The sequence below is a fragment of the Pan troglodytes genome, chromosome 5, assembly GCF_028858775.2.
Source record: "Pan troglodytes isolate AG18354 chromosome 5, NHGRI_mPanTro3-v2.0_pri, whole genome shotgun sequence".
NCBI lineage: Eukaryota > Metazoa > Chordata > Mammalia > Primates > Hominidae > Pan > Pan troglodytes.
In genome coordinates, this window is record NC_072403.2 from 89,925,716 (window position 1) to 89,941,680 (window position 15,965).

Genomic DNA, 15,965 nt, shown 5'->3' on the forward strand with positions numbered 1-15,965 from the left:
AGGTTTCAGAAGATGTATGGAAATACCTGGATGTCCAGACAGAAGTTTGATGCAGGGGTGGGGTGCTCATGGAGGGCCTCTGCTAGGGCAGTGTGGAGGGGAAATGTGGGGTCAGATCTCCACACAGAGTCCCCAGTGGGGCACTGCCTAATGGGGCTGTGAGAAGAGGACCACTGTCCTCCAGACCCCAGAGTAGTAGATCCATCGACAGCTTGCACCATTCACCTGGAATAGCCACAGACACTCAATGCCAGACCATTAAAGCAGTTGGGAGGGAAACCATACCCTGGAAAAACCACAGGAGTGGAGCTGCCCAAGACTATGGGAACCCACTTCTTGCATCCACATGACCAGGATGTGAGACCTGGAGTCAATGGAGATCATTTTGTAACTTTAAAATTTGACTGCCCCACTGGATTTGGGACTTGCACAGGCCCTGTAACCCCTTTGTCTTGGCCAATTTCTCCCACTTGGAATGGCTGTATTTACCCACTACCTATACCCCCATTGTATCTAGGATGTAACAAGCTTGCTTTTGATTTTACAGGATTGTAGGTGGAAGGGACTTGCCTTGTCTCAGATGAGACTTTGGACTGTAGACTTTTGGGTTAATGCTGAAATGAGTTAAGAGTTTAGGGACTGTTGGGAAGGCATGATTGGTTTTGAAATGTGAGGACATGAGATTTGGAGGGACCAGGGTGGAATGATATGGTTTGGCTGTGTCCTTACCCAAACCTCATCTTGAATTGTACTCCCATATTTCCCACATGTTTGTTTTAAGAGGGACACAGTGGGAGATAATTTGAATCATGGGATCAGTTCCCCCTTACTGCTCTTGTGGTAGTGAATACGTCTCATAAGATCTGATGGTTTTATCAGAGGTTTCCACTTTTAAATCATCCTCATTCTCTCTTGCCACCACCATGTAAGAAGTGCCTTTCACTTCCCACCATGATTCTGAGGCCTCCTCAGCCATGCGAAACTGTAAGTCCAATTAAACCTCTTTTTTTCTCCAGTCTCAGGTTTGTCTTTATCAGCAGCATGAAAATGGACTAATACACTAGGTATTTTATTTTCTTTATGGCTAATATAAGTGGGATTGTGTTCTTGATTTAGTTCATAACTAGACCATTCTTGGTATATAGAAATACTCCTGATTTTTTCCATTGGTTTTGTATCCTGAAACTTTACCAAATGTGTTTATCAATTCCAGGAACCTTTTCATGGAGTCTTTGGGGTTTTCTTTGTATAGAAGAATTATATTGTCAGCAAAGATAGATAGTTAACTTCTTTTTCTATTTGTCTTTTTTTTTCCTTCTCTTGCCTGATTGCTCTGGCTAGGACTTCCAGTGCTATGTTGAATAAAATTGGTGAGAGTGTCTTGTTTAACTTCTCAAGGGAAAATGCTTCCATCTTTTGCCCATTCAATATGATGTTGAATATGGGTTTGTTGTAGATGGCTTTTATTATTCTGAGGTATATTCCCTCAATGCCTGGTCTATTGAAGGCTTTTTTCTGCATCTATTGAGATGATCATTTGTTTTTGATTCTTTCTTTTTATGTGGTGAGCCACATTTACTGATTTGTGTATGTTGAACTAATCTTGCACCCTAGAAATAAAACCTACTTTATTGGGATAGATTAGCTTTTTGAGGAGCTGCTGGGCTAATTTTTCTGGTATTTTGTTGAGGACTTTTGCATCAATCTTCATTAGGGATACTGGCATGAAGTTTTCTTTTTTCATTATATCTCTGCCTGATTTTCATATTACAATGATGCTGGCTTTGTAGAATGAGTTAGGGAGAAACTCCTCCTCCTTGATTTCTTGGAACAGTTTCAGTAGGATTGGTATCAGCTCTTCTTTGTAGCAATCTGAAAGAGCTTAATTTGGGGCTTTGGCCAGATAGAGCATTTGTAAAAATCTGTGGCCCTTTTGCTTTAGTTATAAAGTGAAAGTAGTTAGATAATCAGAATATGAAAGGTGAAAAATTTAGCACTGGGAAAAAAAAACATAATATCTACACAGATTACTAAACCAAGAGGCCTGTCTTCATAAGCTCTTGAGCTGAAAGTCAGGTGAATGTGAAAGTCAGGAATGTGAATGGCACACTTAGCAAAAACAAGAACTAATGTCCACACCACATCTCTAGTTCTTCTAGATATTAAACAATTGAATCAAGCTCTATGAGTGTCAATTTCTTCATTTAAAGTGAAGGAGTTGAACTAGTTGCCTCCTTAAAATCTTTTTCTAAGTTCTACTGTCATGAATCCTTGTAGTAAAGTCTTTGGTGTACAATAATAGAATCAACATAAGGAAGTTTCAACATTAAAACAAAATTTATTACAGTAAATTTTATAACATTTTATATTTTATAATAAATGTTATAATATAATAAATTATAACATAAATATTTATTATAACATAAAATATATAAATAAAATATAACATAAATTATAATATAATAAATATATAATATTTTATAATAAATGTTATAGTAATAAAATAATAAATTTTATTATTTTATAATAAATATAAAAATATATTTTAAAAATAATAAACTACAACTCTTGAGAAAGGATGCAATGGGGAGTAAGGATCTTGGTATCAACAGTTTGTGGATCTTTCATTAGAGTCCACCATTAAAATGACTCAGCACGCAAGTCCCATCCTCTGCATCCCTCAGTTCACATTCTTGAAGGAAAATATATTAGACCAAGTATAAGTCAATTGCTTACCATAGTCCTCCAATATTGCTAGAGAACCAGGGTAATGTGGTAGAATTATGGTTCTTTTGGACCCACCATTATAGATGGACTGACCATTTACAGAGAAAGAGACCAAGGAAGACTTGTCTAAAGGGACTGCTAAAATTCTAAATCCTAGTGTGTCTAAAACAGCAGGATTTTTACCTGAGGACAAGTTCTGATATTTTACAATGGAGATCACTCTAGTCAGATGATACATTTCTAACTTTTAAACCATCAATATTGAGATCAATAATTTTGCTTGAATTTAAGTGGCAGATTTGCTACTGACATGATAATTAATTGTAGATAAACTTTAAAATACCATCTGTTTAGTCAATAATGATCACAATAACTTTTACAACCGAATTTTATAAATCATAAAAATAAGTTTATATGCTTTCTGTATTCCCACATACAAGCCAGACCCTACATTAAATAGAATCCTCTTCAACTTTATCAATTTCTCATGAACCAAGCAAGATAAAATTTTCTAGACGTAACAAATAGATTTTTACTTACTTTAGTGTTTTTACTTATTATGTGAAAATATTTCTTTGTGACTAGTTATCTTAAGATTAATTGTGAGACCAATATTGTGATTCTTCAGTCCCCTTTGCCTCATCATTCTAAAAGTTTAGTTGTAGGGCTAGCTTAAAAAATAATTAAAATTTATTTCTAAGTGTGTATATATGCATGCTCACATATGAATGCTTATGTGCCTTCTTACCTAAAACTTAGCGTAAGTGTAGTAGGTTGCAACTCTAAGTGTAAGCAGGTTGTAACTGCAAATATAGTAAGTTGCAAATGTCATTTATTTGACATCTTAAAATATTACCTACTCTTTATTTTAGGATCAGCTTCTTTACCCCTTCATAATACTGAGCTTGCCCAGCTTACATAGTTCTTTGTTGACTTTGGAGCAAATCTTAAATTCCCAAAGAGCATTCTTTCCAATCTTCTGCCAAATTAAATTTAATTTGTTAAAACAAAAATATTATGCAAGGCTATTTTGAGAGGAATGTTTCAACTCTGATTCCCCTGAACCAAAATTTTTGGAGTCTCTGAAGACTAAGTGCTTATTCTCATTTCTAAGTTTCTTTGATTGGTAGTACAGGATATTTTTTCCCAGGTAACATTAGTGGAAATTAAATGGTTCATTGCTTTTGGGAAAAATTTTACTCTTTGCTTGATGGTTTAAATTTAAGATACTTTTCTTCTCTTGCTTTACTTCCACTTGACAAGCTTCAGGCAGAATTTAAACCAGGAATCCAATATACCTAAATGCTACAGTAATAAGATCTATCTGAGTTTTCCACAAAATCTTTCCAAGAAACTTATACCTCAATAGTGCCCTCTCTTATCACAATAAGTTTAATAAAAAGTTTAACTAGGCTCTTCTCAACAAAAGACTTTAAAAAACTAAGAAAATCTCCAGAATAAGTTTTGGGGAAATGTGGAATTATAACAGAATATAAACAAGACCAATAGGCAATCACTGCTTCAAAGAATAGTGAAATGTTAATACACTGTAAGAATGTGTTTACAAAGGAATAATAGGTAATTGTTGATAAATGTTGCCATAATAATTAATGTAAAGCTTTTTATTCAATCTTCTGTCTTTCACCTTTCAACATATTTAACATTATAAGAATTCCTCCTGAGAATTACAAAAATAAGAATGGAAAGGCTTCTAAGACGCAAAGTGTGAGGCACTAGTTTGAGTCGTCTGAGAAAAGAGACTGAAGGGTTGATTTATTTTCAAACTTTTAAAGAACTGTTCTAGAATACCCAGGGCATTCTTTCCTTCATTGTTACAAAGGGCAAACCTAGAGACAATGGGCTAAATTTCCAGTTAAAACCTGAGAACACAGGTCTAAGGGCATAAAGCAGTAGTTCAGAGACCTAAGTTTATATTGATTCACCTGGGAACTTTAAAAAATACCAATTCCCAGAACAATTAAATCAGTTTGAGCATTGTTTTATTTTAAATGTTCTCATGGTGCTGCTAGTATCAAGCCAAGGCTGAAAAATCACTGGTGTGAAGCAAGAAGATTCTATGACATATACTTCATTGGAGCATATTAAGCCTTGAGTAACAAACTTATGAACATGGAAAATATGCCTACCTTTCTTGAAAGATGCTTCTTTCCAAGCCCTTATCCCTTTGGAAAGCCCTCACATTTTTTTATATATTTGTGATTTTAGAAGAATAAAAGTGCTATTTGTGTCAAGAATGTAGACATGGAGTTGAGGTAGTGTTTCCTGCTTCCTATAAGGGGTTATTAATTGTAAAACCAAACCTAGCCTCCTAAAATTAACAGAAAAATAAAAATCTTTAGGTTTCTAAGTGGCTCTGACTTTGCCATTACCCTGTTCCTTCAAGTCATTTCATTGGTCCTCTGGCTGGGAGCAGAGGACAGTGCCTTGACCCCCACACCTCCAGCACTTTGACTCAAATCTGTGTCCTTTCTCTTTGAAAGTGAACTGGAACTCTCAAAAGTAAGAACAGGATAGTAAGAGATAGTTAAAGGAATGTAAGCTCATACATGTCAATAAAATTCAAAGTTCTATTTATGTCTTAGTCACCTTATTTGTGAGACCTGCTCCAATTCACCCACTGCCTTGAGACATCTATATGCTAGCCCTCCAATACAAGAACAAGGTACAAGCACATGGCTAGTTTTTTTCATTTGTTTTCACTCGATCCATCCCCATGTGACAACTGCATGGTTTTGCCACGCAGGTATTTTTTCCTATTCTGCTTTATATCTCTCTGGGTAAATGTTAGATAAGAAGATTCTGCCCTTTAGTTAATAGAAAAAGAAATAATAGGAAAGGGAGAAGGAAATCTGATTTTTAAAATAATTAATACTATGTGTTTTATATGTAGTATAAAACTTTATGTTAAAAAATAAAGAATACTTTATACTTTAAAAAAAATTTTATTAATGCTATGTGCTTTATATAAAGCATGTCTATATATACTGATCTTCACAACCACCATGACTTTTGAGTATTATTTTCCAAATGATGAGACCACAGCTCAGGGAGGTAAAATAACTCTACTAGGGATGTGCAGATATAAAAACTAGGCTGAGATTCATGATCTTTCCACTTTCTTTCCTTTCTAAGTCCTGTTTCTGGGAAAAAGGAGTCACATGTGCCTAGAGTTGCTCAAAGTCCAAGGTATCCCAATCTTATAGTAGTCCATGTGAACAACACCTGACATAATTGTGCAATGCTTTCATAGGCCTGTCTCTCCTCAAGGATTTAGTATAAATGGTCTACTAATCAGGTGAGACACTACATCCCCTCCAAACCAGTTGTAATAGTTATAATACTAACAGTAATTGCAGCGAATATACATTGTGCAATTATTATGAGCTAGACACTTTTCTGAAACATATTTTGTGAATTAACAAATTTAATCTTTACAACATTCTATCAGTTAAGTAATAGAATTGCCTTCATTTTACAGATGAGGAAACTGAGACAGAGAAAATTTGTTAAAGGTCACATAACTGGCAATTTATGGAACAGGAATTTAAACCTAGAAAATAACAATTATAATTCAACAAGATAACAATAACATTAGTGCAATAAGAATTATATATGTCAGCCAAAAGCTGTCTCCTCATACTTGTCATCTGCCTAACTGTGAAAGGAATGATCTAGATGATTAGAGGTAAAGACAGAATTATCCTGAAGTTTTAAGAGATGGGCTTGGAAATAAACTTGAAATGTAAGAGAAGTGGACAAGTAAATACTAGAGTACACTAAATATTTTGATATATTTTAACAGGATATGAGAAATGGCAGCTGAGGTTATAATTTCTCTTAGGCATAACTTAAACTGAACAGTTGGTTTTGTGTTTAATATGGTAAAGCCAGACTGGACCATTCTTTCCTTCCAATTTTGAAAATGGATATTTAGTTAGAGGACAAACTGTATTCTCAGAGGGTTGAAGAAACCTGCCGGAAGGCTTAAAATATTTTTAAAAATAAGGTAGTATTTTTCTCAGTATTAGGATTCTACAAATAAAATATTGTAAGTAGAGTATTTCCAGGATATTTTGAATAGAAAATACCTATTAATATTACCCTTTGAATTAATTCTCATCCTGCCTATTACTCTTCTCACGGAAACTTGTGTTTCAATTTTCTAGTTCACTACAAAAACTCTGGGTTTCATTAGTCATTGACATCACTGAAACTGTGAACTTTCTATATGTCTGAGTAGCTACAAATATCCAAGTAGTATCAAGCAATTTTATGAAATTAGAGAATAAAAGACTAAGTAGAGAGGAAATATCCTTAAGATAAGTACATTATCATGATTTGACAGGAAGGGGAGAGGATCATGGGACAAGAAGGAGAAAAAAAAGTTAATTTAAAAAAATTCTATTTCTTTCTCTTATTTGATTTCTCTGGCTAGGACTTCCAGTACTATGTTGAATAGAAGTGGTCAGGCAAAGGAAATAAATAAAAGGCATTCAAATAGGAAAAGTCAAGCTATCTTCCTTTACGAACAATATGATTCTATATCTAGAAAATCCTAAAGACCCTGCCAAAAGGCTCCTAGAACTCATAAATGACCTTGGTAAAGTTTCGGGATACAAAATCAGTATACAAAAATAAATAGCATTTCCATACACAAACAACATCCAGGCCAAGAGTGAAATCAAGAACACAATCCCATTCACAATGGCTGCAAAGAAAATGAAATACCTAAGAATACAGTTAACCAACAAGGTGAAAGATCTCCTCAAGGAGAACTAAAAACCTCTGCTGAAAGAAATTAGACAACACCAATAAATGAAAAAAGATTCCATGATCATGGATTGGAAGAATCAATATCATTAAAATGGCCACACTACCCAAAGTAATTTATAGATTCAATGCTATTCCCATTAAACTACCATTGACATTCTTTACAGAATTAGAAGAAACTATTTTAAAATTCATATAGAACCAGAAAGAGAGCCTGAATATCCAAGACAATCCTAAGCAAAAAGAACAAACCTGGAGGCATCATGCAACCCAACTTCAAACTATACTACGAGGCTACAGTAACCAAAACAGCATGGTACTGATACAAAAACAGACACATAGACCAATGAAACTGAATAGAAAACTCAGAAATAAAGCCACACACCTACATCCATCTAATCTTTGACAATGCTGATAAAAACAAGCAGTGGGGAAAGGACTCCCTATTCAATAAATGGTGCCAGGATAACTGACTAGCCATGTGCTGAATTGATGCTGGACCCCTGCCTTTCACCATATACAAAATTAACTCAAAACGGATAAAAGGCTTAAATATAAGCCCTCAAACTATAAAAATCTTAGAAGACAACCTAGGAAATACTCTTTTCAACGTCAGCCTTGGCAAAGAAGTTATGGCTAAGTCCCCAAAAGCAATTGCAGCCAAACCAAAAATAGACAAATGGGGCCTTATTTTACTAAAGATCTTCTGCATCGCAAAAGAACTTATCAACAGAGTAAACTGACAACCTACAGAGTGGAATAAGATATTTGCAATCCATGCATCTGACAAATGCTTACTATTCAGAATCTATAGAGAACTTAAAGAAATCAACAAGTAAAAAGCAAATAACCCCATTGAAAATGGACAAAGGACATAAACAGACAGGTCTTAAAAGAAGACATAAAAGTGGCAACAATCATATGAAAAAATGTTCAACTTTACTAACCGTCAGAGAATTGAAAATCAAAACCATAATGAGATACCATCTCACACCAGTCAAAATGGCAATTATTACAAAGTCAAAAAACAATAGATGCCCATAAGGCCGCAGAGAAAAGGAATGCTTATACACTGCAGGTGAGAATGTAAATTAGTCCAGCCCCTGTGGAAAGCAGTTTGGAGATTTCTTAAAGAACCTAAAACAGAACCACCATTCAAACCAGCAATCCCATTACAGGGTATATACCCAAAGGAAAATAAATCATTCTACCAAAAAGACACATGCACTCGTATGCTCATTGCTGCACTATTCGTAATAGAATAGACATGGAAATAACAGGTGCCCAACAACAGTGTATTGGATAAAGAAATTATGGTACATATACACCATGGAATACATTGTAGCCATAAAAATAGTGAAAACCGGTCCTTTGCAGCAATATGATGGAGCAATCCTAAATTAATTAATGAAGCAACAGGAAACCAAATACCACATGTCTCACTTATAAATGGGAGCTAAACATTGAGCACACATTGGCATACATATAGATACTATGAGCAAAAATAGATATTATGGACTACTGAGGCAAAAAGAGGTAGTGGGGGCATGTGTTGAAAAACTACCTATCAGGTACTATGCTCACTACCTGATTGACGAGATCCGTACCCCAGACATCAGCAGATGCAATATCTCCATATAATACACCTACATATGTACCCTCTGTATCTAAAATGAGTTTAAATTAAAAATAAATAATTCCAAATGATTGTTTTTAGGAATTTTATAATATCTTCTTGCTTTAAAATGTTGCAAAAATGATCAACTTATTTTTTTGTTTTTTTTTTAAGAACTTATTTCCATTCTTTAGAGGCAAGTAAATTGGTGTGAACTATTTACTCATATAACAATTTATTTTTGTTGAAAAAGCAGTGACAGTTTAGTTAATATGAGTCAGCAATATCTAAACCATTTTTTAAATATTCTACAGATGCAATTAGGATTACTAAAACAATGAGAGAAAAACTTTGCAAGCAATTTAATTGGACAATTGTGGAACATATCCCCTTGCCCACAATTTACCATCACACAAAAATAGCCAGTAGCATAAGAGTAAATCACAGCTGAAAGAGATGCAAGACGCAGGTCCTCCCAGACAAAGAGCACCTAGGAAAGCCCAAAGTTAAGTGTGGAGAGGAAAACAAGGACAAGAAATGAAGTTAAATTGTCTGGTGCCTGTAGCTATGACAAATATTAAACACAGTCCAACTCCTAGCCAGGTGAGCATAAATCCCCATAGTAAAGACCTATTTATCTCACTTCCTATTACCTAATTCATTGTATCTGGCTTTAAACAAAAAGATTGCCAGGTATGTCAAAATTCAAGGAAAAAAAAACCACTCTGAGAAAAAGGCAATCATCAGAACCAGACTCATGATGTCACATACATGTTGGAATTATATGATAGGAATTTTAAAATAACTATGATTAATATGTTAAGAACCCTAATAGCAAGAGTAAACAGTATGGAAGAACGGATACGTAATGTAAGCAGAGAGATAAAAACTCTAAGGGATAATCAAAGGGAAACTTTAGAATTAAAAACCACAGTAACTGAAATGAAGAATACATTCGGTGAGCTTTCAGTAGACTTGAAATGACTGGAGAAAGAATCAGTAAATTTGAAGATAGGTCAATAAAAACTTTTCAAATTATAATGCAAAAAGAAAAAAATATTAAACAAACAAATGAGGACCAAACGTCACAGAACTGTGGGACAATATATAAAAGTGTAACATATACTTAATTGAAATACTTAAGACCTTTCCAAAATTAGTGACAGACACCACATCACAGGTCCAGAAAGTTCAGATAAAGTGAAGCGTAATAAATACCAAACAAATAGATTTTGGCATGCCATATTTAAACAGCAGGAAACCAAACACAAATAAAAAAGTCTAAAAAGAATGCAGAGGGGGAAAACACTAATTTATAGAGGAATAAGAATTACCGTGGACTTCTCATCAGAGACCATGACAGCAAAAAGAGAGTGGAAATGAAGTTTTGAAAACAAAGTAAAATAAATACATCAACCTAGAATTTATGCAGCAAAATTATCCATCAAAAGTGAAGGGTAAACAAAGAAAAAAAACCTATATAACCAGCAGACTTTCCAAAAAATGGTTAAAAAAAAAAAAAAGTTCTTCAGAGAGAAAGAAAATGAAAATGATAAAGGTCAGAAATTTGGATTTTACATAAAGAAAAGAAAGCATTGAAGAAGGAATATATGAAGGTAAATTACAATCTTTTTTCTAATTTTTAATTGATGTAAAAGATAGTTTTTAAAGCAATAATAATAACAATGTATTGGGTGATTATGAATGGGCAAAATGAGTGACAGCAACATCGGGGGAAAGGGGGGAGAAACTGGGAATAATTTCTTATAAAGTACTTGCACTACATGTTAATCAGTATAGTGTTATTTGAAGGTGGACAAAACAGATAAAAATGTAAATTGTAAATTCTAGGACAACCAATACATTTTTTAAAGTAATATAATTTGTATGCTAAGATAGAAGATAAAGTGAAATCATGTAAAATGCTCAAATAAATAAAGAAAAATCAGAAGGTAGAGAAATAAGTAAGCCAATAAATTTTAAAAAGACTTTGAGATATCATAAATATTAGTCCATGTTAATTATCACTTAATGTATAAATGGTTTAAATAAACTAATTGAAAGAAAAATTTGGTCAGAGTAGATTAAAAACAATGTTTCCAAACCATATATTGTCTGCAAAAACCTACTTTATATATAAATTTACTAATAATTTAAAAGCAAAGGGTTGGAGAAAGATACATCATAGTAACACTAATTTTAAAAAGCTGGGCTAGGATGGGCGCGTTGGCTCCTGCCTGTAATCCCAGCACATTGGGAGGCTGAGGCAGGCAGATCACCTGAGGCCAGGAGTTTGAGACTAGCCTGGCCAACATGGCAAAACCCCATCTCTACTAAAAATACAAAAATTAGCCAAGCGTGGTGGCAAGTGCCTGTAATCCCAGATACTTGTGAGGATGAGGCAGGGAGAATTGCTTGAACCCGGGAGGCAGAGGTTGCAGTGAGCTGAGATTGCACCACTGCCCTCCAGCCTGAGTGACAGAGCAAGACTCCCTCTAACAAACAAACAAACAAACAAACAAACAAAAAGCTGGGGTAGCAATATTACATTTAGAGAAAAAGGACTTCAGAACAAGGAAAAGCTTCAGAAGTAAACAAAAGTATTCCATAATGATAAATAATCAATTCCTGAAGAAAGCATAATAATCATAAATGCATATGTAACTCACAAAAGAATGTGAAAATACATGCAGAAAATGCTGATACAACTGATTGGAGAAATAGACAAATCCATTCCTATTTGAGGACATCAGTACCTCTTTTAGCATTTGCTAGATCAAGCAGGTGGAAAATCAGTAAAGACATAGATGACCAGAATAGCACAATCCATCAATTTGTTCTAATTGACATGTAGAGAGTATCCCATTTAGCAACAGCAGAAGACACATTTTTCTCAAGGCTACATGGAACATTACCCAATGTAAACCACATTCTGGGCATAAAACATATCTTAACATACTTAAAAAACTAGCAATCATACAAACATGTTCTCAGACCACAGTGGAATTAAACTATAAATATGCTATAGAAAAATAGCTGGGAACTCTTCAAATATTTGGAAATTAAATAACACACTTCTAAATTATCTATGAGTCAAAGAAAAAGTCTCAAGAGACTTTAAAATACATTTTGAACAAAATGAAAACACAAATTATCAAAATCTGTTGGCTGCACCAAAATCAATGCATAAAGAGAAATTTATAACATTAAATGCTTATGTCAAAAAATAAGAAAGATCTAAAATAAAAAACCTAATATTTTACTTTTGAAAACTAGATAAAGAAGAGGGATTTAAGTTTTAGTGCATAAATAAAAAGAAGCAATACAAATTAGAGTAGAAATCGATGAAATTGAAAGTAGAAAACCAATAAGGAGGATGGTTTTAGAAATTCATTTTTTTGAAAGATCAACACATTTTTAAGTATCTCAACCAACAACAAAAATGGGAGAACACACAAATTATCGATGTTAGAAATAAAAAAGAGATCAACACTCCGACTAAGGAAATACTACTTATTCATGTAACCAAATATCACTAGTTCCCCAAGAAAACTATGGAAATAAGAAATCAAAATAATAAATAAAGCCAGTAAAATAAAATGAAGGTAATCATTTAAAATTATAGATAGCAAAAATTGTAGGCTTTGTGGTTTACGCAGTCTGTCGCAACTCTGCCATTGTATTTCTGAAGCAGCCGCAGACAATATGTAAATGAATAAGCATTGCTGTGTTCCAATAAAACTTTACAAACGTAGGTGGTAGGCCATAGATTGCCCCACCTGGCTCTAAAAGAGCTTAAATAACTGCTTGTACTGAAGAAACAGCTTAGTGGCAAAGCAAATATAAGAATTCTTAGGCTGGATGTGGTGGCTCATGCCTGTAATCCAAGCACTTTGGGAGGTTGAGTTGAGAGGATTGCTTGAGCCCAGGAGTTCAAGACCAGCCTACGCAACATAGAGAGACTTCGTCTCTACAAATAAAAATTGGCCAGGTGTGGTGGCACATACTTGTGTCCCAGATGCTTGGAAGGCTTGAGTGGGAGGATTGCCTGAGCCTGGGAGGTCGAGGCTGCCGTGAGCTGAGATTGTACCATGCACTCCAGCCTGGACTACAGAGGGAGACTCTGTGTCAAAAAAGAAAGAAAAAATTTCTTCATCCCTGAGAGCCTAACATGTCTAAATCTGTTTCTTATATGCTCATTGCCATTGTTTTCTGATGTTGGTTAGAACCTTAACTTTGAAATAATTTAACAAACTAGTAATAATACATATATGAAATACATTTTTACTTTAATAAATCATTACAAATAATAGGGAAAAAATCTTTAAAAACTTGCCTCAATGATATTTTAACCACCAAATGGAAGGGTTCAATAAGAAGCAGTCAAAATTAACATAAAAACATAATAAAAGTAATGGAGTCAGTATCTTTAGTCTCTAAGACAGTTAGTTCTCATATCTCAGTTTTGTAATTTAAAAAATGCATTCCTGCTGTTCATGTGTTCATCCATTCATCAAATAATTTTAATGACTACCATGTGCAGTATTGTTCTAAGTGTGATTTGAAAAGTAAATGTGATGGTACACATGAAAAAAATGATAAGATAAATGAAATAAAACAATTTCTTGGAAGACAGAAAGGACTAAAATCCACACGAGGAGAAATAGATGACCTGAATTGCTCTATACAGGAATTAATTCAATATTTTATAAGATTCTCAAAAGAAATTACCAGGCCCAGATATTTTCACTGGTGAATTCTACAAAGTACTTAAGGAAGAAATAATACCAATTTTCCACCTTATCCAGAAAATAGAAGCAGAGAAAACACTTTCTAATGTATTCTCTAAAACCAGAATTATCTTAGTATGCAAATTGGCTGAAGACATTACAAAGAAAGAAAACAACAGAACAACCTCCCTCATGGACATATATGCAAAAATCTTAAACAAAATATCGACATGGAATCCAACAACATGGGAAAACAGTTTATACAAGAAACAAGTGGAATTTATTAGGAGTTTATAAAGCTAGTTCAACATGTAACAACAATGTAATCCACCACATATACTGGCAAAAGAAAAAAAATCAGAGATGATAATATGAATTGATGTTGATAAAGCATTTGATGAAATCCAATATCCATTCATGATAAAAACTCTCAATACTGTGAAATAGAGTGGAATTTCTTCAACTTTATTTTTTTAAGAAAGGAAACCTACATGTCCTACATCTAACATCATGCTCAATGATAAGAGACTGATGCTTCACCCCTAATATCAGGAAAAAGGCAAAGTAACCTTATCACTCTTGTTAAATATCCTACCAAAAGTCAGAGCTAGTGCAACAAAACAAGAAAAAGATAAAATGTGCACAGATTGGAGGGAAGGAGTAAACTTTTTTATTTGCAAATGACATAATTGCCAGAACAAAACTCCCCAAAGAATGTAAATAACAACAGCAGCAGCAACAACAAAATTCACTTCCTGGAACTAATAAGCAAGTATAGCCAAGTCACAAGATACAATATCAATATTAATCTCAATTACTTTCCTTTATAAGAACAATGAATCATTGAAGTTTGAAATTAAAGCTATACTATTTACAATACCACCAAATTAATGGAGTACTTAAGTATAAAATCACATACAGAATTTGTATGCAGAAAATTACAAAATACTGATAAAAAAGTGTCTAAACAAGTGGAGAGATATTTTATGTTCTTAGACTGGAAGACTCAATATTCTTAAAACACAATTTCCTCCCAATTTGATCTATTTGATAATCACAATCACAATCTGAGCAAGTTATTTTATATAAACAAACTAATTCCAAAATTTATATAAAAATGCAAGTGAGCCAACGAAATGCTAAAAAAAAAAAAAAACTGCAGGACTCACAGTATCCAACTTTAAGGTTAATTATGAAGCCACACTAATCAAGAGAATTTAAAAGGATGGCAGATGTTAAGGGCCAGACTTTCTCACTGTTGGATTGGAAGGTTACAGACCAGCAAGGGGATAAATCTAAAATGATTCATGTGGTATTAGATTTAAGTTGAAAACATCAGTATAAACTCATGTTTAGCTTATTAGTATATACTTCCTCTGTCAGCTGAAAAGGCTTAGAAGTACTGACACTTCAGTCATAATGAATATAACTAGCACACAAATCTTGGATTCTAATACCACACTCCAATAAAAGACAGTGGGCTCCATAGAGAAATACTTGATTCTAGGATTGAGTCAGAAGATAAACAAGATGTATTCAGAGCATTTTGTAGTGCTAAAAACAAAACAAACAAACCTTCGATGATGGTACTATGTCAAAGGGATAAAGTAGCTAAACAAAAGGATACCCATGACCAAAGCTAAAACAATTTGAACAACAAAATGGATAAACTTGTATTAAATAATAATCTAAAATATAAAATAAAATTGTATAAGTCCATACTGACATAAATAAATGATTGAATAAATAAATAAGAGGAATAGATAATTCTCTCATCTAGAAGAATTCCAAATAATTCATATAGCTAATCTCTACTCAAGAAGGTGCAACATACTTCTCCATTCCTTATATATGGGCTGTACATAGTGACTGCCTTCCAAAGTACAGCATGGAAGGTGGGGAGTAACTTTACAATGAAGAAATCTGACAACACTACCATAGCCCGGTGTTCAAAGATAATATTGACAGGGATAAGTCATGTTAATAGCTTGTAGGATTATTGATACATTGTGATGAGAATAGTGTTTTACTTCTGTGGATTTTGTCCCCCCAAAAATATAATTTCAGTCTAATTATGAGAGGAAAAAAGAAAGAAACTGGCA